The sequence below is a fragment of the Myxine glutinosa genome, chromosome 1 (genome assembly GCF_964187855.1).
Source record: "Myxine glutinosa chromosome 1, kmMyxGlut1.1, whole genome shotgun sequence".
Taxonomy (NCBI): domain Eukaryota; kingdom Metazoa; phylum Chordata; class Myxini; order Myxiniformes; family Myxinidae; genus Myxine; species Myxine glutinosa.
The window spans coordinates 400,023,146-400,050,295 of record NC_136261.1 but is presented as its reverse complement, the minus strand read 5'-3'; the positions used below and the strand labels follow the sequence as shown (position 1 = coordinate 400,050,295).

At 48.8% G+C, this 27,150-nt stretch overlaps 1 long non-coding RNA gene across 1 annotated transcript; it reads right to left on the bottom strand.

Moving 5' to 3' along the window:
* Positions 1-1,162: 1,162 nt before the first annotated feature.
* Positions 1,163-10,616, bottom strand: LOC144889856 (uncharacterized). Its single transcript, XR_013622118.1, has 3 exons — positions 10,551-10,616; positions 10,333-10,388; positions 1,163-1,314 (listed from the first exon to the last, which is right to left on the bottom strand). It is a non-coding gene; the product is annotated as an uncharacterized LOC144889856 (long non-coding RNA).
* Between the last annotated feature and the right edge of the window lie 16,534 nt (positions 10,617-27,150).

Genomic DNA, 27,150 nt, shown 5'->3' with positions numbered 1-27,150 from the left:
CACTAATGTCACCCCAATTCCACTTTTTTGAAATCCCAACTTCTGTCCTCGAAGTCCTTGGTGTCCTTGTGTTTTATACTTCTCCCCCCCCCCTTCCCACGCCTCCCCCCTCCCCCCTCCGCCACCCCTCCCGCCAAGCCCTCTCCCTCCCACACATCTCCCTGCTCTCAAATGTTGTGTTTGTGTGCTTCCCCTTCTCTCCCCATCTTATCCTCCGCTTCCTCTTTTTATATATTTTGTTTGTCTGGTTGATTTGTTTGTGAAGTAAATGTTAGCTCTTTCACGAGCCTCGATTCAGTATACAAAAAAAAAAAAAAAAAAAAAAAAAAAAATCGCATGTATTTGACCAAGCCTGAACCTCGACAACAAGGTGCCAGGCATGTTACTTTAGATGTATTCCTTTTTGGGACACTTTTACCAGTATATATGTGGGAAATAAAGTCAGTTTTAAAATATCACTCAAGTAGTCAAGTTCTCTTTTTCACTGCAACCCAACTTATTTTACTAATGATCAGAATCATCAACACATCCAAGAAGATATTAGAAGCAGTACGAGAGGTAAGTTTTGTCACTTAAATTGCTCCCCATCGATATCATGGTGCCACCTATTATCTCATTGATTAAACTTTAAAACTTGAAAGATTTAAGAGAAGTCTCTCCTTTGTAACTATACTCAGAATCAGTGTGTTTATGATGATGCAAAGCGGTACATGTACATCTACATCCCTTCGACATCATGTCGTTGTTCTACACATCAATCATGTACATCTACATCGACTGTGCCTTGCTGCCACCTTCTCGTCGGACCCTTGACATGAAGATTCGACGAGCGCAGTATGTAACAGCATTGTGGAGTTGGAAGTAGAAAGTATTGATGTGTGTGTGTGTGTGTGTGTGTGTGTGTGTGTGTGTGTGTGTGTGTGTGTGTGTGTGTGTGTGTGTATCGGGGTTTTATCCAAGGGGGTTGTGTCAAAGCATGTCCAATGAAAGTGGGGTTGTATCAAAAGCGGGCTGGTATGAAAGTTGGAAGGCGGAGTAAACCGGTCATCACTGCCAGAAGTTGTAAAGTGGCAGTTCTCTTTTTTATTATTTTTGAAAATATATATTTTTGTAATCAAAATCGAGGCTCGTGAAAGAGTGAAAATCTCCGGATCTTTTTGGCCTTTTGGGTCCTTGGAGTCTGTCGAGTCTTTGCAGTCTTCTGGGTCCTTGGGGTCTTCTGTGTCCCTGGGTGTCTTTTAGGTCCTCCTGCTCTTTTCGCACCTCTGGAGGGTGGCTGCTCACCATCATCTCAGGTCATCTCAGGTGAGTTAGCTAGACAAACACCAGGGACAAAACACCACAATGAGTTAAGGTTAAAAACAGTAAAAATTACATAAAAACACAACCAAGATGAAAAGATACAGTGCCTTCAGAAAGTATTCACCCCTTGACTTTTTCACTTTTTGTTGCATTACAGCCTGAATTTAAAATGGATGGAAAAAGGGGGACAGGTTCCCGACTGTTCGTGATTCATCGGGGAAAATCAAAAATCTCGAACATGCCCACAAAAGCTGGGAATGTCGAAGCAAACTGCGAATGGAATTGAAAACTTGTTTCGTGAAAAAACGCAAATGTCGATTGGCATGGTGGGGGATGGTTCATGCGCACAAACAACTGTTTTATGCGTGACAAGTGGAAGATGCTTTTAGAACTGTTATGTGCATGTGGAAGAGTTCACCGGAATCTCAAGACAACTGTGTCCCATTTAACTCGCGTCTAAATGTGGGAATTTGCGAGATTGTTGACAAAGCTTATTCGATCTTGCGCAATCTCTCTGCCTACAAAGCAGTAAACAAAGGATATGTTTTTGATTCCATGAATATTATGAAGGTCTCTCTGTTCTCTGAAAATGTATAAAAGTGAATGCAAATTAAAATTCAGGGTTGTCATTGGTGTTCGGCTGTATGGAGCTGAAACCAATGCGAACCATGGTGCCATGTACAGTCACGTGAAAAAGTAAGTACACCCCATGTAAAGTTTTGACTTTTTCAACATATTTCAACATACAGCTATTTGATCTTAATTTCAACAATATTGACAGATAAAGGTGATATAATATAACAAATATCATGAAACATTAACATTTTGTAGTCCATTGTATAATTTAAATAAACATAAATGCAAATTTTGCATGTGGAAAAAGTAAATACACCCTTGGCTCTAATAGGTGGTATTGCCCCCTTTGGCAGAAACAACCTCAAGTAGGCGTTTCTTATAACTGTCTACCAGTCTCTGACATCGACTGGGAGAAATTTTTGCCTACTCCTCCATGCATAATTCTTTCAGCTGTGCGATGTTTGAGGGGTTTCTTGCATGCACAGCTCGTTTCAAATCCCCCCACAACATCTCGATGGGATTTAGATCCGGGCTTTGACTAGGCCATTCCAGAACCCTCCATTTCTTTCTCTTCAGCCATTCCTTGGTGGATTTACTGGTATGTTTAAGGTCATTGTCATGTTGTTAGGTCCACCTTCGGTTGAGCTTCAACCTTCCGACAGATGGCCTCACATTATCCTCAAGCACCCTCTGGTACAATGAAGAATTCATAGTGGATTCTATGATGGTGAGCTGCCCGGGCCCTGATGCAGCAAAGCTGCCCCAAACCATAATATTTCCACCACCATGCTTTACAGTTGGTATCAGGTTCTTGTGGTTAAATGCTGTCTTTGGTTTTCGCCAAACATGTCTTCTGGTACTGTGGCCAAATAGCTCTACCTTCGACTCATCTGTCCAGAGCACATTGTTCCAGAAGTGCTGGTCTTTGCCGGGGTGTTCATTGGCAAACTTTATTCTTGGCCTGATGTTCTTTCTGGACAGCAAAGGTGTCCTGGCATACCTCCCATGTAGATCAAATTTGTGCAGCCTCATTCTAATGGTAGTCTCGAGCACTTTGACATCAACAGTGGCAAGAGCTACCTGTAGGTACCGTGATGACATTCTGGGGTTCTTCGAGACTCTTTCAGCATCTTGCGGTCTGCTCTCGGGCTGAACTTGCTGGGGCGGCCTGGCCTGAACAAGTTGGCAGTTGTTTGGAATCTTCTCCACTTGTAGATGATCTTCCGGACAGTCGATGAGTGATTTCAAATTGTTTGGAGATCTTTTTAAATCCCTTCCCAGACTCGTAGGCATCTATAACCTTCTTTCTGAAGGCCTCAGAGAGCTCTTTTGATCTAGGCATGGTGACGCCGCACACTTCAACAACAAAGAGCAAACCAAACGAAATGTCTGAGGTTTAAATAAGACAGGTTCCTCCAAGATCCTCTCTAACGATGTTCTAATCATTTGCACCTGAGCTGGTGCACCTGATTCTAATTTTAGGTATTTGAAGTAGTGATAAATGTAGGGGTGTACGTACTTACTTTTTCCACATGCGAAATTTCCATTTATGTTTATTTAAATTATACAATGGACTACAAAATGTAAATGTTTCATGATATTTGTTATATTATATCACCTTTATCTATCAATATTTTTGAAATGAAGATCAAATAGCTGTATGTTGAAATGTGTTGAAAAAGTCAAAACTTTACATAGGGTGTACTTACTTTTTCATGTGACGGTATATGGTCTTGTATCTGAATAAATGTCTTGTATATCTTGATCCGACTCAAGAAGGGGCTCATTCCGACCCGGGGGGAAATGGGGCAAAAGGGTAGAGCCTTGACATGCACAGCTGGTGGGAAATGGTTTAAGAGTGGTGGACATGATTTTACGCATGGCATGTGGAAGTTGCTTTCAGAAGTGATGTGCGCGCAGCTGGTGGGAAATGTTTTTTCATCAGAGAAAATGTCAACGTTTTTACGAACACTAATGCACATGATTATAGTTTTCATTAAATTCTTACAAATAAAATTCCAAAAGTTTGGCTTACTCTTTTGCTGCGAGTGTCATGTTACTTTATCGAAAACGAACAGTTTGTGCTTCGATCTTGCTTGATTCCCAAAGCCCGTCATGACCCCGGCAATAGTTGAACGTTTTAACTGTAATGGCTTGAAGGATGATACGGTGTTCTGTATTATCTTACGAATATAAATGTTGAGTTTAAATTGCATCATTTCAAATGAACTGGTATCACAGCCTAGTGTTAGAATTTCATTTTATTTTAGATTCAAAACAAAAGTTCATTTTCACTTACGTTTTATGAACCAGTCTCGCTGATCGGCGCAAGACTTACACCCCATATATTACACATTAATCTTGTGCGGACTAAAGGAATCAGGAGACTTCAAACTAAACAATAGATGGCTAATTAAATAATCACTCACGGTTCCCGATCAAAAAAAACAAAAAAAATTATGTAACAAACCAAGCAACCCAACTCCCCATGTCATATCGCATCTATAAACTTCCCCCCCCCCCCCCCCTCCCTCCCACTCCTCCCCATGCGGAGAATTTGCAATCATCTCTGTGAACCAGGCTTTTCCTGAAACAGAAAATACTAATAATATTAACTTGGGATCCCTAACCCGTAGGTGAAAAGGGATAATCAACTTAGTACCAAGTCAGTCCGTGGGTGGGCGGGAAAAAATTTCTGCATCCGCCAAAAACCGCGAATATGCAGGACACAGGGCCGCAAATGTAGAAGCAGGACACAGGGCCGCAAATGTAGAAGCAGGTCGCATTTTATCAACCGCGAATGTCGGGGTCCAACGGTATGTAATTTACATTCATATTGAGTATCCTGAGTTAATACCCTCGTATAAGCACTTTTGGCAGCGATTACAGCTTTGAGTCTTCTTGGGTATGTCCGTAACAGCTTTTCACATCTGGATTTGGGGACTTGCTCCCATTCTTCCTTGCAGATTTGCTCAAGGTCTTTCAAGTTGGATGAGAGCATCGGTGAACAGCAATCTTCAGGTCTTTCCACAGATTCTCAATGGGATTCAAGTCTAGGATTTGACTGGGCCACTCAAGGACTTTTACGTTCTTGTTCTATGCCTCCTCACAATTCCATCTCAGAGTTCTACGGACAGTTCCTCGAACTTCATGGTGGAGTTCCTGTTCCAACATGCACTGCCAACTCTGGGACCTTGTATAGAAGGTGTGTTTCTTTCGAAATCATGTCGAACCAATTAAATTGGCCACAGCTGGACTCTAATCAAGTTATGGATACATCTCAAGGAAGATCAATGGCAATTGCATGCACATGAGCTCAATTTGGAGTGTCATAGCAAAGGGGTTGAATACTTATTTACTCAAGACATTTCAGCTTTTCATTTTTTATTAATATGTTGTGGCGGACACAAAAGCCCACTGGCGTGGTGACATCATTCCACGCACGAAGTGGGCGGTGGCCACGCCCGAGGGGTAGGCGTGGCCTCATGATATACACCGGGCGACCAGCCCGGAGGAGTTCAGTGTTACAGTGTAGTCTTACAATAAAGACATTTATATGTTACCGCTTGTCCGCTTCCTCCTTGCTCACAAGCAGCGTGCGTAACGCCGCGCTTTACTGGTGACCCTCGATGTTGGATCTGCCGGAGCGATCCTTCCACACGCGACGCCATCGCCATGGCCGCCTTCGTCAAACTTCCGGAATTTTGGGAGGCTCAGGCCGAAGTCTGGTTCGTCCAGGCCGAAGCCCAATTTCAGCTTCGGCGCCTCACCAACGACGACCTGCGCTACTGCCATGTCGTCGCCTCCCTCGGGCCCGGCACGGCCGCTCGAGTTGTGTCCGTCCTTCGCCACCCACCGGACGGCCACAAGTACGAGGCACTCAAGCGGCTACTCCTAGCCACGTTCGGCCTCACGGACGACGCACGGGCCGATCGCCTCCTGGATCTCCCCGAGCTCGGTGAGACGCGCCCGTCGGTCCGAATGGACCATATGCTGTCACTGTTGGGCGACGAAGCCCCCGGTTCGCTATTCCGGGCGCTTTTCCGTCGCCAACTTCCAGCGCAGGTTCGCCTCGCGTTGGCGGGACCGGGCTAACGGAACCCCGAGCATTGGCGGCCGAGGCGGACAAGTACTTCGCCGCTTCGGACACGCGGGCGAGCGTTGGCGTGGCCGTCACGGCCTTCGACGCTGATGTTCCACAGCATCATCTTCTACAGCACGCTGATGTTCCACAGCATCATCTTCTACAGCACGCTGATGTTCCACAGCATCATCTTCTACAGCACGCTGATGTTCCACAGCATCATCTTCTACAGCACGCTGATGTTCCACAGCATCATCTTCTACAGCACGCTGTGGTTCAGCAGCATGCTGATACGCACCTCGTGAACGCCGCCACGCCCCACCCACCGCCGCGGCGAAAACCGCCACCGCGGGGAAACCCGTCGACTCCACCGGCCTGGCGGAGCCAGCCGCGCTCCTCCAGCTCCACCACCTGGTGCTGGTTCCACGCCAAGTTCGGCCACGAAGCTCGGCGGTGTCATCCGCCGTGCTCCTTCAACGGGTCGGGAAACGCCCGGGCCGGCGCTCAATTGTGGCGATGAGCGCCGGCCGTTCGAGCAGCCTGCTGTTCATAACGGACACCTTCTCCGGGCGCCGTTACCTGTGCGACACGGGAGCACAGGTGAGTGTCATTCCCGCCGGCACGTCAGACAAGCACGCCGCGGGTGGGGGCCCCGCGCTGCTTGCCGCGAACGGGACGCCCATCCGTACGTACGGAAAACGCTGCCTCTCTCTGCGGTTTGGAGGGCAGGTTTTCCGATGGACGTTCGTCACCGCCGACGTGCCCATGGCACTGCTTGGCGCGGACTTCCTGTGCGCTAATGGGCTCCTGGTCGACGTCAAGCGCAGACGGCTTGTCCAGGCCGAGACGTTCAGCTCGCTCGCATGTGCGTTGCCCAGCTCAACGAGCGGCTTGCCAAGCGGCTTGCCGAACGATTCGGTTCCGGCCACGTTGGTCTGTACGCTTCCGGCAGCGGACGCATTCACCCGCCTCCTCGCCGGCTTCCCGGCCCTCACGCGGCCCACCTTCTCGGCGGGGGCCGTCAAGCACCGGGTGGCCCATCACATCCCCACCGTCGGGCCACCGGTCTACGCCCGGGCACGCCGCCTCGAGCCGACGAAGCTGGCGGTGGCAAAAGCGGAGTTCGTTACCCTGGAGCGACTCGGCATCGTTCGGCGCTCAGAGAGCGCTTGGGCGTCGCCGCTGCACATCGTGCCGAAGCCCGGCGGGGGATGGCGACCGTGCGGGGACTATCGCCATCTCAATGACGCCACGACTCCCGACCGCTACCCCGTCCCCCACATTCAGGACTTTACCGCCCGTTTGGCGGGCAGGTCCTTCTTCTCGAAGGTGGACCTCATACGCGGCTACAATCAGGTCCCCGTCAGGCCGGAGGACGTCCCGAAGACGGCGGTCATCACGCCATTCGGACTCTTCGAGTTCCTGCGCATGCCCTTCGGTCTGAAGAATGCGGCTCAGGCGTTCCAGCGACTGATGGACAGCGTCCTGCGCGACTTGGATTTTGTCTACGTCTACCTGGACGATATCCTCGTCGCCAGCGCGTCCCGCGAAGAGCACCTACGCCACCTCCGCACGCTCTTCGAACGCCTGGGCCAGCATGGCCTGATTGTGAACCCCGCAAAGTGCCGGTTCGGCGCCGCCACAATCGATTTTCTGGGGCACCGTGTCACCAGGCACGGAGCCGTCCCCCTGCCGGCCAAGGTGGAGGCGGTGAAGGGGTTTCCGCGCCCCCGCACGATCAGAGGGCTGCAGGAGTTCCTGGGCATGGTGAACTTTTACCATCGGTTCCTGCCCCGTATCGCCCAGCTCCTGCGCCCCCTGCACGAAGCTCTCCGAGGTAAGCCGGGCAAAGGCGACGTTACCTGGACCGAGCAGATGGACACGGCGTTCACGGGCGCGAAGCTCGCTTTGGCTAACGCCACCATGCTCGCGCACCCGGCGCCCGATGCACCGATCGCCCTCACCACCGATGCCTCGGACTACGCGGTGGGCGCGGTGCACGAGCAATGGGTGCGTGGAGCTTGGAAACCGCTGGCGTTCTTTAGCCGGCAGCTTCGCCCGCCCGAACGCCGTTACAGTACCTTCGACCGCGAGTTGCTCGGACTTCACTTGGCGGTCAGGCACTTCCGTCATCTGCTCGAGGGCCGGGCGTTCACTGCCTTCGTCGACCACAAGCCGCTGATCTTCGCGATGGGCAAGGTCACCGAGCCGTGGTCGGCCCGGCAGCAGCGTCACCTCTCGGCAGTGTCCGAGTACACGACGGACATCCAGCACGTCGCGGGGAAGGACAACCCGGTTGCGGATTGCCTTTCCCGGGCCGTCGCCCACGCAGTCCACCTCGGCATCGACTATGCCCGGATGGCAGCGGACCAGGCCGCTGACCCCGACGTCCAGGCCTTGCGGACCGCCGTCACGGGCCTCCGCGTCACCGAGGTGCCGTTCGACGGCGCGGGCGCGCCCCTCTTGTGCGACGTCTCCCTCGGGCGTCCTCGCCCCATTGTGCCCGCGGGCTGGCAGCGCCAGGTGTTTGACGCCATCCACGGCCTGTCCCACCCGGGCGCGAGGGCCTCCCAAAGGCTGATCGCCGACAAGTTCGTCTGGCATGGCCTCCGGAAGGCCGTCCGCGGCTGGGCCAGGACGTGCCTCGCGTGCCAGCGCGCCAAGGTGCATCGGCACACCCAGGCCCCGTTGGCCCCGTTCACGGTGCCGGAACGCCGGTTTGACCACGTCCACGTGGACCTGGTGGGACCTCTGCCCCCCTCGCGGGGTTTCACCTACGTCCTCACCATGGTGGACCGCACCACCCGGTGGCCGGAGGCCGTGCCCTTGGCATCGACAACGGCGGCCGATGTCGCGCAGGCTTTCATCGCCACCTGGGTCGCCCGGTTCGGCGCCCCCTCAGACATCTCATCCGACCGCGGCCCCCAGTTCACCTCGGAGCTCTGGGGGGCGGTTGCGCAGGGGCTCGGGGTCCGGCTGCACCGAACCACGGCCTACCACCCCCAGGCTAACGGCCTGTGTGAGCGATTTCACCGCTCATTGAAGGCCGCGCTCCGGGCCACCCTCCGCGACGGCGGCTGGGTCGACAGGCTCCCCTGGGTCCTGCTGGGCCTCCGGACGGCGCCCAAGGAGGACCTGCGCGCATCCGCGGCGGAGTTGGTCTTCGGGCAACCGCTGCGGGTGCCGGGCGAGTTCCTCCCCGACTCCACGGCACCATGGTCCGCGGCACAGCAGCGCTCCGCTCTGCAAGAGACCGCCCAGAGGTTCGCCCCGGTGCCAACGGCATGCCACGGGCACCCACCGACGCACGTCGCCCCGGAGCTTCGCACGGCGGAGTACGTCTTCGTCCGCCACGATGCCCATCGGACACCACTGCGGCCCCCGTACGACGGGCCTTTCCGCGTGCTGGAGACCGGGGCGAAGCACTTCACCCTGGACATCGGCGGTACTCCTGACCGCGTTTCGGTAGACCGCCTCAAGCCGGCCCACCTCGATGTGGACCATCCACCGCCAGTGGCCCGACCCCCATGTCGGGGCCGCCCTCCTGCGGGCGGACCCCCGGCACCGCCCAGCCCCGCCGCCACGGCGCCCCCCGGTCCTGCACCCATCCCAGGGGCAGCCAGGGGCATCCCACCTGGTATCCCTGCACCCCGGACGCCGCCGATCGCCAGGGGGCGCTTCGGCCGGGTCATTCGTCTGCCTCGCAAACTGGCCCTCCAGGTGCGCGGGAATTCTGGGGGGGCGCGTGTGGCGGACACAAAAGCCCACTGGCGTGGTGACATCATTCCACGCACGAAGTGGGCGGTGGCCACGCCCGAGGGGTAGGCGTGGCCTCATGATATACACCGGGCGACCAGCCCGGAGGAGTTCAGTGTTACAGTGTAGTCTTACAATAAAGACATTTATATGTTACCGCTTGTCCGCTTCCTCCTTGCTCACAAGCAGCGTGCGTAACGCCGCGCTTTAATGTAAAAATTTCGAAAAAGAAATTCCACTTTGACATTATGGGGTATTATGTGCAGATCAATGAGAAAAAAAATCTCAGCTTCAGGCTATAATGCAACGAAATGTGAAAAAAAGTCAAGGGGTGTGAATACTTTGTGAAGGCGCTGTTGATGGCACAACGGATCCGATTTGAAAACTTAGCTTTGATAAACTGGAAAGAGGATCAAAGTCTAGCGCACTCAGACCCAGAACTGGAAGTTTATGTTTATTTTGTCCATTACTTTCCCTGCTGCCCTATTGTCAGTTCATGCTCTCTATAATTTGCTCTTACATGCTCTTCCATTATACATCATTTGCTCTTCCATCTTGCAGAGAAACAATACGAACAGAAGATATTAAAAGAGTGCAAAAGGGCGGCTGCTTACCTTACAAGTTTGTAAAGAGGGATTTTTTGTTTAAACCACGCGTGCTCTGAAATCTTCTGCAAAACAATGTGTTGGAATCAAATATAAACACGATCAGGAAACACCTTCACAAGTGAACAACAGTATTGTGCTCCACAGCAACAGGTCAGCAACCCCAGCATGTGTGAACATACTTGTTCATGCAAATCAAATAGTCGAAAACGGTATCAAACCCTCACGTTCATAGTGAGTCTTTCTTTTGGATTCACCCGAAGCATCCCGGTCAAAAGGGAAGTCAATTGCTTGTCTGCACATGGTGGTGGTTTGTACACGAAGCTATTGCTCACATCTCCCTGTGAAGTAGCAAAACAAATGTATTCGTGACAGAATCCAAAAGCATCATCGCACTCAAATACTGTACTCGCATTTACCAAATAAGCATAAGCATCTTCCAAACAATCAATCTCTTATGCAATAACCAAGACTTCACTCTGAACGAATAAAATACATTTTGATTCATGAAATAAAATATGCTTTAAAATACAGAAGTTTTCTTTGTTAACCAAAAAACAAACCCTCTTCACTCAACAATGAATATGAAGTCTATTGGTTTATCTATATAATTATATAAAACACAGTTTGTGTGTGCATGTGTGTGTGTGTGTGTGTGTGTGTGTGTGTGTGTGTGTGTGTAATGTTACCGATAGACTCCTAAACGGAGAGGCTCACGTACTTGATATTTGGCACAGACATGGCCATTGAGCCTGGGACGAACATGGCTGACCTAAAAATTTATTTCATAATATGTTTTTACCATATTTTTATCTCAGCGCGAAATATTATGACCGGAATCTGACCGGAAGCAGAGCAGCGCGCTGATTCACTCAGAGCGATCACGTGATGTTCGTTGCCGCCATTAACTCAGTTACGCGTTCGCACGTACTTCAGAGCGATTGCGTTTTTGCCGGGTACTTCTGCATGATTAGCATTTAGCATGATTTAGCATGTTTCACACAGATTTGTTTTCAGCGAGCAGAAGTACCCGGCATTGTACGAATAATATATCGATAGTGCCGTGTAGGGCGGAGTGATGCCGCTGTGGGAGGGACCGAGCAAGGTCGCTGTGGGCGGGACCGAGTGAGGTCGCTGTGGGCGGGACCGAGTGAGGTCGCTGTGGGCGGGCCCGGGCGAGATCGCTGTGGGCGGGGCCGAGCGAGGCAGCTATGGGCGGGGCCGAGCGAGGTCTGCGTTAGTGCGTTGCCGACTTGCCGTTGCCGTTGCCATTGCCGTTGCCTGGTATAAAAAGATGGTGCTTGATGCTCTCTGCGTCAAGATACGGACTTGATGTCCGTATCTTTACAACAGACATTCCAATGATGATGATGATAAATGTAATACCACTCAAGGAAGGCCCACAACTCAAGAGAGTGGGAAAAAACAATAAAATGAACAAAAATATGGGGAAGGAGAAGCAACCACTCAGAAGAATGACAGAAAATCATTTCCCTTAAATGTACCATGTTCACCAACGAGCACGACCAGATACAGGACACCAAAATAATTTCCCTTACACATATCGTGTCCACCAACCAGCAAGACCATACCACTTACCTCTGGATCAAACTGTATTGCAAATATTCAAACGGTTTTTACATGCTGCCGTCTCCTAGCAACCAATGAAATTTTTCTAAAATATTGTAGCTTGACTTTTCACGGAGTATGAGCGTTCTATATATTTTCAATTCAGTGCGCCCGACTCGCTGACGTACTTGATTTGTGGCAAAGACATGGCCATTGGGCCTTCACGGTGTAATTTGTGCGAGGCTTTTGTCCGAGTGAGCTTGAGTCGAGAGGGCGAATGTACGGGTTGGGAATGTACGGGTCTCCCTTCCCCCACCCGGCAACGCCGGTACTGGAGGGCGTCACAGGATCGGTGAGTCTCCAAAATCCGCTTCGTGCTGTTGCGAAGATTCAGGACGATGTCGCGATTGTTGTGCTGCTCTCCGACCATGAGAACTGCAACGTCATTGTTGACTGGCCCTCCCCCTCCCCCTCCCTTCCCCCCTCCCACCCCTCTCCTCTCCCATCCCTCCCCCTCCCCCCCTCTTCTCCCCTCCCCCCCCTCCCTCACCCTCCCCCCTCTTCTCCCTCACGTTTATCTATCTATAATTCCAGTAATCTCTGTTTGTTTGTACGTTTGTACGTTTGTTTGTTTGTCTGTGACCGCTGTTTCTCGACAACTACCGGTCCGATATACTTGAAACTTGCCAGGTATATTGCTGGGGACCCGAGGATGTGCCTTTTCAAGGTTTGAAATTAATCGGACAAGTACTTACCGAGCTATGGCGATTTAGCCGTTCGCCGTTCGCTTTGGCGTTGCGAATGGACCAAACCATTCATGTAAATAGAGGGGGGGGGGGGGGTTCTGTGGTCGTTCGCTTTGGCTTTGCGAATGGACCAAACCATTCATGTAAATAGAGGGGGGGGGGGGTTCTGTGGTCGTTCGCTTTGGCTTTGCGAATGGACCAAACCATTCATGTAAATAGAGGGGGGGGGGGGGGGGGTTCTGTGGTCGTTGCGAATGGACCAAACCATTCACATCGAATCATCGAATCACATCGAATGGACCAAACCGTTCGCTTTGGACCAAACCATTGCATGTAAATAGAGGGGGGGGGGGTTCTGTGGTCGTTGCGAATGGACCAAACCATTCATGTAAATAGAGGGGGGGGGGGGGGTTCTGTGGTCGTTACTGCCACGTGGTTTCAAAGTTTTTTTTTGTTGTTGTTGTTTGCACGCATGTTTTTTTGCACCCACGTACGGGCACGCCCTAGGATGTTTACACACACACACCCCTACACAAATTTTTTTTTTTTTTTTTTTTTGGCAAGGAACGGGCACCCACGTACGGGCACGTCCTAGCTTATATATAGTACGGGCATGCCCTAGTACAAGGAATGCCGGGTACTTCCCCCCCCCTCTTCTCCCCTCCCCTCCCCTCATCTTCCCCCTCCCCTCCCCTCCCCCGCCCAGCAATGCCGGGTACTTCTGCTAGTTAAATATATTTGTGAAAACTCAAATATTTGGCAGTCAAAATGAAACGTAATGAACAGTAATTACAAAAGAGAGAACACGTGAATGATGAAACAATCGCTTGTTTCATTCCACAGTGGAGAAGGAAATAGATCACGTGTCCAAACCAGAATATACAGCAGAACATCCACTCATCAAACGAACAGATCTTAACATCAAAAGCATCGCCCTGAGCAATGTGTGCAAAATGGCATATGCTGAACAAGTCAAACAACACCATCCCGCACCAAACCATCAGAAATACTAAAACAAAATATATACCTCAGCACTCTCTTCACTCACCGCACCTTCACACCACACAGGCAGACCCCCTCCCTTACTTACCGCACCCTGAGCACACCCTAACACTCTCGGCACTGTCAATCTCCTGTGCAGTTTCTCTTCACAAACTTAATCCACTGTTATCTACAAATTCAAATCAAGTCAGTCTTTTGGGACTGCTACAGGTAACATGTAACTCAGTGCTACCTGCCGCATGGTCAGGTTGTCGGCGACGAAACCGACACCCCTCACTGGCTTTGTTCGTGCGGAGGGTAAATGTGACGCCCTGCCAGGACCAAAAACAACACCTGACAAAGGACGGATGAGCACTTTTAGGGAGCCAATGGCCATCCAGTAAGGTGATGGTGCATCCTAAAAAAACCCATCCAGTTTGGACCGGTTCGAGTCACACCAAAGTTTGTGTGTTTGTTTGTCCAGATATCTGTCCTCCTTTATAAGGTTAAGTTTTAAAGGGCAATCTTTAAGCACGAATGTGTGTTCGCTGGTGTTGGCTTAGCGGTTGGGGTGCAGGCTTGGGATCCGAGGATCCTGAGTTTGAATCCTGGTCGATCGCTGAATTAACGCCAGGGGGATTGACTCAGCATGTCACCCTTCCGAGGTCGGCAAATTGAGTCCCAGCTTGCTGGGATGAATGATCCCGGTGTGTACCCCGATTTAGAATAGGTACACCGTATCCCTTTGCATTGTAAGAGGCGATGTCCGGGTAAGATCGTATATGTCGCCATACGAGGGGTGGAGCTATGCTAATCAGGTAGGGCTGAAGAATAATCCCCAGTGTGTAATTGTCCCTGTGATTTTTTCCCTTTGTTCTTATAAAATTCACTCAGCCAGCCATGCATTCGGCACGTTGCCACACTGCCACAGCCAGGTAGCCCCACCTCCAAACTTTCTCGATGGGCAGTCAAGAATGGTCGTGAGGTCAGGTCCCGAATGAGGATTGGTTGAGGAAGGATGGGGTGATTGAATTGCGCTTGGTGATTGGAGCGAGGGAACGATTGGTCAGAGGGAACAATCGAGAAAGGAGGAAGAAAAGTGAAGGGATCGCCATTGTTCTCTCTCTCTCGTCCGGAGTTTCGTGGTGGGTGGATGCTGCTGTCTCTGGTTCTTGGGGCTGGCTCGTGTGCGCTTTTTGTGAAGAGAACATTTTCGGAGCTTTGGGGAGCCATTGCCACATTGGAGGAGGGGAGGTTGTTCGACTTGGTGCTCTTCGGGGGAGCTGGGGAACGTGTTGTGCTGGCTGGCCCAGGATTAAGCGCTGAGACGTTTGGCTGCCTGTTGCACAGCTCTGTGTGCTCACGTGATTGACCGGTGCCATTGTTCGAGCACTTCGAAGTGCGATCTTCTCGTCGACTGACTCCACCAAAGTGCTCGTCGAGGCTAGAGCTGAGTGTCGGCCAAAAGGGGGGATTTTATTTTATTTAATCATTCCCCTGTCTGTTTTGATGTCCGAGTGGAGACGTCTCACATTAGGAAATATTCAATTTACCTCAATGTTCATTTTTATTCTTTGCTTTATTTCATTAAATTCATCTGTGTTGCATTTTCAATTGTTTGTCGTGTTCTGTGTTCATGGTTTCGGATTAAACCCCTGTCACATCCGTCCGTTCAGGTCGGGAACTCGTTATCTCTCCCGCGCGTGCCAAAGAGATAGCACCGCCATATTTTTGGGTATGCGCCTCGTCGTTGAGGCTCGTTTGGTCATACGTCGCCTTGAGGTCTTCACTACAGGATCGACACTACAATATTCACATTCTGTTACCTCCTGCCAAGTTATTTCAAGCTATCCACAGCACTTCCTCCATTCTTTCAACCGATAAGTTACCGAACACTTTCAACAACAAAAAATGTTTTCAAAACAACAATTAGAGCAGTTATGTTCAAAAGGCAACTTTGCATGTTATAATGATGGTCACATGTCTATGTGATAATGATCTTCACACCATCATAAACAATACTCACTTGAAAAAGATCACGTCCATCAAATTTCCATCCAACAAATAATTGTGTGGACAGAATGCCGAGTGCCCACACGTCGGCTGGGGGACCTTCATATGTCTCCATGTTGAAGAACTCTGGTGCCAAGTAACCAAGTGTGCCACGGTCGGGATCAAGCTTTTCACCTGGCGTGCAAATTCTCGCCATGCCAAAGTCAATGACCTTTACGATCCACAGATCGTCACAAAGCACGTTGTCAAGCTGAAGAATAAACAGAAATCAATATATATCTATCTATAATTCCAGTAATCTCTGTGTGTGTGTGTGTCTGTGTGTGTGTGTGTGTGTGTGTGTGTGTTTGTCTGTGACCGCTGTTTCTCGACAACCACGGGTCCGATCTAATTGAAACTTGCCAGATATATTGCTGGGGACCTGAGGATGTGCCTTTTCAAGGTTTCATATTAATCGGAGAAGTAGTTACCGAGCTATGTCCAAAAAACGATTCAACCAATCAGAGAGCAGCGAGCTATCACGTGTGCCGAACGTGGCGAACAGACTCTGCCTCGGACGGCACATTTGAGAGCGTATTCATTTATTTCACGTTGGCAAACTATGTTGGCGCTATGTTGGCGTTAAACTATGTTTTAAAACTAATTAAAACTAATTTGCGATTCATCGTAACTGCGATATCGGTCTGAGGTAACTTGGCTAAAAATTATCCGATTTGCACCAAATAAAGTTCATGAATGGTTGCATAGACCCCTACTTCTCACTAAAAGGGGAAAAAGAATGTAAATCGGAGTTAAAATAAGCCCGCAAGTTCGCTCCGTGGAGCGGCCTGCACGTATTGCATTGTGTGAATTATATAATTACCAACTCACGGTCTGAGGTAACTCGGCTAAACATTATCCAATTTGCAACAAATAAAGTTCATGAATGGTTGCATAGACCCCTACTTCTCACTAAAAGGGGAAAAAGAATGTAAATCGGAGTTAAAATAAGCCCGCAAGTTCGCTCCATGGAGCGGCCTGCACGTATTGCATTGTGTGAATTATATAATTACCAACTCACGGTCTGAGGTAACTCGGCTAAAAATGATCCGATTTGCACCAAATGAAGTTCATGAATGGTTGCACAGACCCCTACTTCTCACTAAAAGTGGAAACAGAATGTAAATTGGAGTTAAAACAAGGAATATTAACAGCTTTGACTTACTGCACTCCAAATTATAGTCCGGAAAACTGTTGGGGAAATTACCAAAGTTCAAAGTGCCATCACTTTGTCAAAAATGATCGAAACGTCGTGAAGTTCGAACTTGATCTGTAACTTATCATGAGGAAACCATGTGCCAAGTTTGAAATCATTAGCATTTAGTGTTTAGAAAAAAAAGTCCGGAAAGCTGTTCTTTGCGTGACGGACTGACATACGGAGGGACGGACAGACTGACTGACTGACTGACTGACTGACATATGGAGGGACGGCATGCAAACCCAAAGTCCCCTCTGGTGTACACCGGTAGGGGACTAATAAATATATCATCGCAGTGTTACACAGAACATATCACGGTCGATGGTGGTGCCTTTATGCCTTTATGTATTTACCTTTATGTCCCTGTGCACAATGTTCTTCTGGTGCATGTATGCAAAAGCAGAAGCCATCTGGAAGGTGGAGGTAGAATATTAAAACATGGAGACAGATTTTACCATTTCGAGTTCAATGCTTTCTGTCATATTTCAAAACACGTCAACATCACACTGAGGCTGAAAGATGTGTCAGCTCACCTGCTTCATGACCCACCACGCTTTCGGCAAAGAGAACATCTTCTGTAACTGAAGTTGGCGAGAGAGCGAACCTGCACGCATCGGACACAAACATACAAGGGCAATGAGATCATCGATTTTTAACAAAATACGAGAAGAGGAACAAGGGGAGGAACGATAAACAAAACAATAAAGATAAATTTTGCTTGCAAAATCGAAGGTCATGGAAAAGAAAACTGACAGACGGTCACAGTTGGACATAAGAAGGAGCGAATGAAGAGGAAGAGGAGTGAGCGAGAACAAGAGAGGAAGAGAAAGGGGAGGAACTGGAAGTGAGTCGAGTGAAAAGAGGGTTCATGGAGATAGGAAAAGGAAAGGTGGACGATGACTCGAGATGGAGGTGCATTCCTGCTTGAGGTGTTGGAGGGGAGAATGTGTTTGAATCGTTTTCCGGAAGCATCACTCCATAAGGACTGTAAAATCGCTACTTGTTATACATTTGGTGGCCATCTTGGAAATGGTGGCCAATTTGATGCGGTTCTCATTGGTTGCTCTCCTGGGTACCAGTCATTTGTAGTTCTATATATAATAAAGAACATTTCCACCAAATTTCATGTTTCTATCATGATTTTACCAATTGAGGTGAATTTGGCTAGGTAACCACTGTACTACCATGGCTGATGGTGAGGCCTATAAAGTCAAAAGACCAAACCACTTCTCATGTGTTTTCCCAAACTAAACTTGTCCAAACCACTTCCCAAACCAAACTTGTCCAAACCACCCCCTTCTTGCCCCACCCTCCCTCTGCTCATGACTTGATCTGCTCGCTGTCGGGCGCAACACCGCGCACCTTCCTGCGCCCCTACGCCCGCTGCTTGCTCTGCATGTGCACCATGGTGTTTGTTCTCTGCTCAATGTTCATGTGACTTCTCTGTATTTTTCTGCACAAACGCCGTGGATATTCTCTTGGGATTTGTAAGAACTGAAAGAAGTGCCAGATATCAGAGGAACAGACCTCAACTTCAAATGCAATTTATTTACTTTTCTCCTCTGATCAACACTCATGGTTGAGCTCACCACACCTGGTTATCGGGACATCAGGTTGAGAACACGAGAAGATGAAACAAAACATGTTCACATGATCCTTTCTGCTCTTTTTGTTCCCATAACAAATATTCATGGTCGAGCATGAACCTAAAAAGTCCCAACAATCAAGGCATTATAATTCAAGTTTGCCAATTACTAAGTTATTTGTCTGCTCAAGTAAAAGTGATGGACACAAACAGCGGAGTTTCAGCAAAACGTCTTCAGAAACCTCACCTGCAGCTACGTATTCCATGGCGATGACCACTTCCTCGGAGATCTTATCTTGATGGACGCCAATCAGCTTCACTGCCAGGAAGCAACATGGTGGAGCACAAGTTCAGATGGCGTAAAGAAACTCGTCCAAAGTTAAACACCTTGAAATATTCATGATGAACACAGGAGTTTGGTGTGACCCTTCCGATGAGACCTGATCAACAGTGTGACAAGTTCGTGTTTCACAGGTGATTCTGTGCTGTCCCTCGGATGGACGTTAATCCGGCATCCCACCTGCGGACACGAGTCTGTGTGCGTTAAGGACCCCACGGTGTCCTTCCTGAAGAGGAGGCGAGTTATCACTGGCACTGCTGTTGGCCTAATGGTTGGGGCGGCGGCCTTGGGATCCTAAGGTCTTTTTTTGATTCTTTTTAGTGAAGATCCGGATCCAGATACGAGAATTTTAATTTCTAAAGCGATTCTTCATCATTGATAAAAAGGGCCAAAAACGATGTACCGGATATTGCTGTGGATTTGGAAAATGTATCGATGAGGGTCGAGGGAGCGCATTTGTTCGGAGAAAACTACTACCCCCCTTAAAATTACTACACCCCATAAAAAAACTCAAAATAATGACGAGACTAATATGAAAACGCAGAACGGAGCCTGAATTTATAACAGAGGGGAGATGCAGCCGCAGACCACCGGATGTTAACAACACAGTCGCTCTTACATCACCTCAGGTTTCCGCAAACGGCGTATCGGAAGGCACCAAGCCTGCATCTCCTATTTTATATCTGCGATTATTATACAATTCAGAATAATGATAAGATTAATATTAAAACTCAGAAACCAGTCCGAATAATAATAATGAGTGGAGATGCAGCCTCGGACCCTCTGCTGCGAACAACACCACTGCTCTTACAGCACATCCGTTTACCGCGAATATTGTGTTTGAGTGCGCCAGGGCGGCATCTCATGTTGTGTTTGAATGCACCAGGGCGGCATCTCATGTTGTGTTTGAATGCACCAGGGCCGCATCTCATGTTGTGTTTGAATGCACCAGGCCGTCATCTCATGTTGTGCATCTTTGATTATTATTCCAGTAAAATAATTTTGAATTGGAATGGCGACTCTGCTCTGATACATCGACCTCATCACACTGAATACTGTTTTTCGTGCAAAACATCCATGTGCACTCCAGAAATCCCAAGATAGTTATTTCTTAGTCCAGGTAAAAGTAGACCTTTAATAATAATAATAATAATTCATTTATTTTGTATAGCGCTTTTCCAGAAGCCCAAAGGCGCTTTGACAGAGTGGCAAACATAATGCATAACAATACATGAAAACAACAATTGCAAAAAAGACAAGAATCAATAGGGAAATATTTAAAGCAAAAGGAGGGAGAAGGAGAAGAGATAGTCAGGGGTTAAATGCTGTGGGTTGAATGTTGAATGCAGTGTTGAACAGGTGGGTCTTTAGTGATGTTTTGAATGTGGTGAGTGAGGAGGAGTCTCTGATGGTGTGAGGTAGTGAGTTCCAGAGGGTGGGCGCAGCGATGGAGAAGGCCCTGTCCCCCCAGGATCTGAATTTGGTCCGGATGGAGGGGGTCAGGAGGTTTGTACCAGCAGAGCGGAGGTTGCGGGTGGGAGTGTGTCTGGAGAGGAGGTCAGCCAGGTAGGATGGGGCCAGGTTATGGAGGGCTTTGTATGTCAAGAGGAGGATTTTGTACTGGATTCTCTGGGGGATGGGGAGCCAGTGAAGCTTGTAAAGGACGGGGGTGATGTGGTCACGAGTCCGGGAATGGGTGAGTAGACGGGCAGCGGAGTTCTGAATGTATTGGAGTTTATTGGTGATTTTTGAGGGTGAACCATAGAGGAGGCTATTGCAGTAGTCCAGACGGGAGGTGATGAAGGCGTGGATGAGGGTTTCTGCAGCCGTGGAGGAGAGGGATGAGCGGAGACGGGCAATGTTTTTCAGGTGAAAGAGGGCTGACTTTGTGATCTGTTTAGTGTATTTGTCGAAGGAAAGGGTTTGGTCAAAGATGACGCCAAGATTCCGGATGTGAGGGGAGGTGGATACTGGGATACCGTCGATGTTGAGGGCAAAGTTATGGGTGGATTTTGTGAGCGTTTTTGGGCCAATGATGATTATTTCAGATTTATCACAGTTAAGCTTGAGGAAGTTGATTTGAAGCCAGGATTTTATTTCAGTGATGCAGTTTGTCAGGATAGAGTGGGTGTCGGTGGAGACGAACTTGGTGGAGATGAAAAGCTGGATGTCATCGGCGAAGCAGTGGAATTGGAGACCATGACGGCGGATTAAGTGACCGAGCGGGGACAGGTAAAGGATGAAGAGGAGGGGGCCAAGAACTGAACCTTGGGGGACACCTTGGGGGAGGGGAGCAGTGGGGGATTTGCAGTTATTGATGGAGATGAACTGGCATCTGTCATAGAGGTATGATTTAATCCAAGAGAGGGCAGTGCCGGTAACGTTAAAGGTGGATTCAAGTCGGGTGAGGAGGATAGTGTGATCGATGGTGTCAAAGGCAGCGCTGAGGTCGAGGAGGACGAGAATGTTGAGGTTGCCAGCGTCAGAGGAGAGAAGGTCGTTGGTGATTTTGAGGAGAGCAGTTTCAGTACTGTGGTTGGACCGGAATCCGGATTGGAATGTTTCATACAGGTTATTGGCAGAGAGATGATGTTTGAGTTGAGTGGCTACAGCGCGTTCCAAAACTTTTGACAGAAAGGGTAGGTTGGAGATGGGTCTGAAGTTGTTTAGGGTGTCAGGGTTTAGACCAGGTTTTTTTAGAATGGGGGTAACAGCAGCAATTTTGAGGGAAGGTGGGATGATGCCTGTAGACAGGGAGGAGTTTATTGTTGCAATGATAAGTGGAGAGAGAGCAGGGAGGGAGGCTTTGACAAAGCTGGAGGGGATGGGGTCAAGAGTGCAGGTGGCAGTTTTCATTCCTATGAGGAGTTCAGAGAGGTCAGTAGGGGAGATTGGGGAGAACCGAGACAGGGGATGGCAGGACAAGGGGGGGGCAGGTGGTTGGAGGGGGAGCGGGTGCGGCGGTGGTCAAGCTGTTGTAGATGTTGTCAATTTTGCGTTGGAAGAAAGAGAGGAAGGAGATGCAGTTGTCTACTGTGAATGACTGGGTGGTGGTGTTCAGGGGGCGGAGGAGTTTGTTTATTGTCGAGAAGAGTGCTTTTGGGTTTCCGGAGCCAGAGTGGATAATTTGAGAGTAGTAGGCAGAGCGGGTGTGGGAGAGGGCATCTTTGTAGTGTTGTAGGTGGTCCTTGTAGGCTTGGGAGTGAACTGTGAGACCCGTTTTATTGCGGAGTCTTTCAAGTTGGCGAGCACGAGTTTTCATCAGGTGGAGTTCAGGGGTAAACCAGGGAGCAGAATGGGTGAAAGAAACTGTTTTGGTTTTTACAGGCGCAAGCTGGTCAAGGCAGGAGGAGAGAGTGTGGTTGTAGTAGTCAGTGAGGTCAGAAGGGGTGTGGAGGTCAATGAAGGGAGAAGTGGACATTTTTTCAGAGAGGGTGGATGAGAATGAGGTAGGTGAAAGAGCGTTTAGCTTACGGAAGTCGATTGTGCGATAATGCCTTGGTGTTGGGGCGGGGATGTTGATGGTCAGAGTGATGGCTAAGTGGTCAGAGAGGGTGAGGTCAGAGCCATAGAGATGGTGCAAATTTAATCCAGTGGAGCAGACAAGGTCCAAAATGTGACCACGGATATGGGTAGGAAAGTCGACATGTTGAGTGAGGTTAAAGCAGGTGAGTAAATCAGTGAAGTCAGTGGTTATTGTGGAGTCAGTGGAGTCCATGTGGATATTGAAATCACCAAGGAGGAGGATTGAGGGGGAGAGGGAACATAGCTGGGTCAGAAAGTAGGAGAAGTCAGACAGGAATGATGGGTGTGGTTTGGGAGGGCGGTAGACGACAGCCATGACTGACTGCGTGCGACCAGAGAGTTTTAAAGCCAGGTGTTCAAATGATGGAGCAGATGAGATGGAGATGAGGTTGGTCTTGATGTCTTGACGGTGGATAACGGCAATTCCACCACCTCGGCCCTCCGAGCGTGGTTTATTGACGTAGGAATATCCATTGGGTGTGGTGAGGTTAAGTGTGTAGTAGTCCAGAGGTTGTTGCCAGGTTTCGGTGAGACAGAGAAAGTCCAGTTTGTTATCCAGGATGTATTCGTTCAGGATGAGGCATTTGTTGTTGAGGGACCGGGTGTTGAACAGGGTGAGCTTGATGTTGTTTTGAACAGCAGGGATGAATTCAGGTGATTTAGCCAGGGTTCGTAGGCAGGAGGTGCGATCGTGTGCGTTGCTGTGACCAGGTGCGCTGGGACGAAGAGTGAGAGTGCGCTGAGCCGACCAGAGGACGGGGATGGAGTGACCTGATTGCAAATAAACAAACTTACGACCGGAGCCACGGTGAATGTACCTGGGTCGTCGGAGGAGTCCATTTGATTTGATGGCAGAGATGCATGATGGGGTGGAGCGGGTATTGAGCAGAAGAAGCCTTGCGGCGGAGTACCTCAGAGCCATGCCAGGCAGGAGCGAAGGGACGAGTACGAGGCCAAGGTCGAGGAGGCAAAGCGGCAAACGCAGCGGCAAACGACTGCAGCCGCTAATCAAGACCACAGCGGCAAACAGCCACCGCCGCAAACAACGGGAGCGGGCCTGAGGAAACAGTGGAGGAGCCGGGCAGGCGAAGCCAGGAGCAGAGCCGGGACCGAGCAGAGGGCAGACCCAACGGTCAAAAATCCGCCACGACCACCAGAAAAGCAAACTATGTACAATGGCCCAGTCGGAGAAGCGGCGAACAAGTAACGCCAGCGTCCTCTCCAGACCGGACCGGAAGCGGGAGTCAAGGCTAAGGCTGTGGTTCTTAACCTGCGTTCAACCGAACCCCAGGGGTTCAGTGAGCCAGGATCAGGTGTTCGGCGGAGGTCCTCCGAAACGCATTGCAATTGTTTTTGTTTTTTTAAAGTTTTGTATCAATTTTAAATGTATGTGTAATTACGCTTATTATTAATATTATTATTATTTCACTATGTATGTTACGAACGAATGGAAATGTTATTTGCTATTGTATTCCCATCCCATTCATGGCTTCTCAGGTCTGTGTTTAAGATAAGTTGTTTCACACTGACTTTTGTAAGTTGAATCAATGAGCAACTTGCTAATTATTTTGTTGATGGTGCTTACTTGCTTACTTACTTCCTGGATTTTGGACTTTGCAGGTGTTCGGAAATTCCAGTGAATAGCCTCGATTAGCTTGCCGTGTGCCGTGGGTCATTGGTCGCGCCTTACTTTGGAGTTACTGATTAATTGAAAAGTAAGTTGGAAATGTTTGTGGATATGCAGGACGGGTTCAGAAGTTATATTAAAGTCTAAAGTGGATGGTGATTGTAAAATATGATTGAATTACTCAGAAAATTAGGTGGAGGTGATATAACTCCTTTGGTCGCAATTCAAAACTAACAATTCACAGTTTTCTATGCAATATTATAATGGGATTTGAGGTGACATAGAGTTGAATAGATTATAAATCCCATCATCGTAACTATAAGTTATGTTTTCTTCGTTATTTTTTTTTTTTTAATAAAAGAAGCTTGTGGACGACTTCTTCAGAAGCAATGGCCTCTCATGGAACACGGTGTCTGGAGTTTGCTCGGACGGAGCTGCAGCCATGCTGGGATGCAACTCCGGTTTTGGAGCGCCTGTGAAGGCCGATGCACCCCACATCATCGACACGCACTGCGTCCTGCACAGACACGCGCTGGCATCAAAAACCCTGCCTCCAAAACTGGCCAATGTTCTGAAAATCGTCGTTGAAACTGTGAATTACGTGCGAAGCCGTGCTCTGAATCATCGCATCTTCAAAGAGCTGTGCAATGAAATCGGCTCTGAATTCGAAGTCCTTCTCTACCACTCTAACGTTCGATGGTTATCACGAGTGAAGGTAGTGAGCTGTGTTTTTGCCTTGCGTGTAGAATTAGCCCTATTTTTGCGAGAACACCAGCATTGCCATGCAACGCACTTCCAAGAGTCAGAGTTCATCCTCGCCTTGGCGTACTTGGCTGACATCTCCAACGCACTCGATCATCTCAATTGCCAGATGCAGGGCGGTGGAGTAAATGTCATCGAATCTGAAGAAAAGCTGAGCGCTTTCCGAAAGAAGTTACTGTTGTGGATGTGGCGAACAGAGAACGACAACTTCGCAAACTTTTCGCAACTGGACGAGTGTGTGAGCGGGATCGAAGATGAGTCTGAAGTTGGAGGTACTGCTGTACCGAAGGAGCTGAAGCAAGTGATTGCCATGCACTTGGATGAGCTGGGAAAGTCATTCGACGGCTACTTCCCCGACCAAGAGCAATACCCAGCATGGGTGTGGCAGCCGTTTACTTTCGACGTTGCAATGGCAGATGTCAACGACCAATACCTCGACGACCTCATCGACCTTCAGCAGAGCCAGACTCAACAACAACTCTTCGGCACAACAACACTCTCAACGTTTTGGTGCCGCCAAATGGAAGGGTATCCTCACATCGCCAAAAATTGCCCTTGAGATCCTCACGCCGTTCGTTACAACGTATCTCTGCGAGCATGTGTTTTCGAAACTGGTGGACATTAAAACAAAGAAAAGGAGCAGGCTTGCATGCGGAAATGATTTGAGGGTGGCCCTTGCCAAAACAAAACCACGCATTTCCCAGATCGCCTCCAAAAAAGAAGAACAGAAAACGCATTAAGATGCAATTCTTAATTTTTTTGTCAAATTTGAGGGGTTCCGCGAGTGTTCGGTGGGTTTCCTTCGGGTTCGGCGCCTTTAAAAAGGTTAAGAACCACTGGTCTAAGGGGTTCAGGAATGGGAACATGCGTTGAAGTTAGTTTGTCGATGTATTCCCAGTGTGGTGTCTCCCCAATTCAAACTGTCTGTTTCTTTCAATTTCCATTCGGTTCGTTCCAACAATTCCCACTCCGTCCGTTCTAGCAATCTTTATTCAATCTACATTTGGTCGATGCTTCAATCTACGGACACATTTGGACAAAACTTGGTGGATGAGTTGGGTTGGTGACAAGAACAAGCTCATTCGATTTTGGAGGTCTGGATCCAGATCCGGCCTATCAATGGAATCGAAAATGTAAAAGGTTCAACCTGGCGGAGGTCTGCACTCACTCGAGTGCCGTCATAGTGCATACTGCAATAAGTTTGAGTGAAATCCAAACTTACGAATGTGTGGATGGTCAAGTCGCTGCAACATCTCAGCTTCTTCCAAGAGCTACAAAAGAAGAAAAGAAAATTACCTGCATAGAAAATTACCTGCATAAAAGGTAAACTTACCCTACAGCTGCACCCACAAAGTTGTAACTCACACAGTGGGACGCACATCATCATGGGCCAATCGACAAGGATCCAGCACAGACAAAAGTTCTATCAAGACAGTTCCGAGGTACATTGAACTGTTGGTTCAGCAGTTAAAACACAGTTGTCTCTACATTCACACAAACTTACGTCGTCGTTCTCCTCCACATTTATTGCTTTCTTCAAAGCAACCTGAAAGAGAAAACAAAAGGTACATATGATAACACCTTAGACCTATCTACAATGTGGAAAAACGATTACAATATATGATATTTGTGTAGCAGCCAAGTTTGTACCTCCACTGCAGACTTGATGTCCTTTGCTTTATAAACATTTCCAAGTCCGCCTTGTCCAATTTTGGAGATGACCTCCCAGTCCCCAATCTGATAAAGGCACAAACAAAACTTCACAACAATGCTCCTATTATAATAATAAAAGGCAGTGTGAGTGTGTGTGTGTGTGTGTGTGTGTGTGTGTGTGTGTTTGTGTCCTTCATAACTCCAAAACCATGAAACCTAGCGGCCCCAAACTTTGTATACGTACATCACGAACTCCAACAGAGTGCAGGGGAGGGGAACGGAGAGGGGAGGGAGGAAGGGGAGAATGGGTGGAGTGTAAGAGAGTCAAACCCACCACAAAGAAAATGGTTACTCCCGCAGTTTACCTGCCCTTCTGTTAATTTCTACACTAGCCCGAAGTATGATACCTCAAGGATTTAACATTGGAAATTATGACGATCATTGTCCATTTTCCTTCAATGCTTTGAAAGGCCTCACGGGTTTATTTTAAATTTGATTTGATTTATGTTTTCCTTTTTGGTGGTCGCGGGAGCGATTGCATACTCAACTACAACAAATTTGATGAAAATCTTCCTATAATTCGATAAATGTCTGTCTGTCTGTCCGTCCGTTCGAAGGTACCGTAGAAACTGCTGAACCGTTCGCAACGATATTTTGGGTGGGTAATCCTGGGATCTCCAGGAGTAAAATAGGCGATTTAGTTTTCCCAATTTCAGCTTTCGTCTCCAGCATTCTCAGGTTTGGACTCCCGCATAACATTCGCGTTCGCATAGCATTCATTGTGACGAT